Raw genomic sequence first — 1,405 nt, forward strand, 5'->3', positions numbered from 1 at the left:
ATCTATTCTTAATATGGAAGATTTAGGAAGATTGACTTTCCAACACTCCCCCTCAAGTTGGAGAGTGGATATCCTGCACTCCCAACTTGCGAATCATAGGAACAAAAATCTCATTTCCCAATGGTTTAGTCAGAATGTCTGCAAGTTGGTGCGCTGAGCTCACATGTCTTGTAATAATGGAACCATCTTGGACCTTGTCCCTAATATAGTGACAATCCATCTCAATGTGTCTAGTAGGCTCATGGAAAACAGGGTTGGCTGCAATGTGCAATGCTGCCTTGTTGTCACAATATAGCAAGACAGGTTCTTGATGTAAAACACCCAAATCTTTCAAAAGGTACCGAAGCCATGTCAACTCACAACAAGCTCCTGTCATTGCACGATACTCTGCTTCGGCTGAAGAGAGTGACACTGTTTTCTGTCGTTTTGATCTCCAAGAAATCAGTGAAGGTCCAAGGAATACACAATAGCCTGTAGTGGATCTTCTAGTAAGTGGACAACCTGCCCAATCATAATCACAGTAGGCTCTCAATCTAAAATCATTATTCGAAGAGAAGAACAGACCCTGACCAGGTGCATTCTTGAGATAACGTACAACTCTGAACGCTGCTTCCATATGAGCCTTTCTCGGTTGATGCATAAACCGGCTTAACACATGAACTGCATAAGTGATATATGGCCTCGACATAGTTAGATATATTAACCTTCCAACCAATCTCTTATAATGACCTTGATCCTTGAGCAAATCGCTCTTATCAGACAATTTCAATCCTCGTTCCATAGGTGTATCAATAGGGGCAGCGCCCAACAATCTTGCATTCTTAATAATCTCTAATGCATACTTACGTTGGGAAATAAAAATCCCATTTTTAGAAGCAGAAACCTCAATGCCAAGAAAGTATTTTAAATCACCCAGATCTTTGAGATGAAAATGACTATGCAGAAATTTTTTTGTTGTAGCAATGCTCACAGGATCATTTCCAGTAATCAGAATATCATCAACATATATCAAGAGGGCAGTAAAGGACTTGCCTTGTTTTCTAGTGAACAAAGAATAATCGGCTCGAGATTGTGCATAACTGGCGGATTGAATAGCTTCTGAGAACTTGGCGAACCACTGGCGAGAAGCTTGTTTCAGACCGTAGAGTGATTTATGAAGGCAACATACCAAGTTTTCCTCCCTTTGTCACCGAAGCCCTAGCGGCGAAGACATATATATTTCCTCATGTAAGTCGCCATGAAGAAAAGCGTTGTTAACATCCATTTGATGAAGAGACCAGCCACGGGCTGCGGCTAATGCAAGCAAGTAGCGGATAGATATGATCTTGGCGGTGGTGGAAAAGGTATCCTGATAATCGACACCTTCTAATTGAGTAAAGCCTTTCGCTACCAATCGTGCTTTGTA

Source organism: Vitis vinifera, chromosome 2, assembly GCF_030704535.1.
Source record: "Vitis vinifera cultivar Pinot Noir 40024 chromosome 2, ASM3070453v1".
Classification (NCBI taxonomy): Eukaryota; Viridiplantae; Streptophyta; class Magnoliopsida; order Vitales; family Vitaceae; genus Vitis; species Vitis vinifera.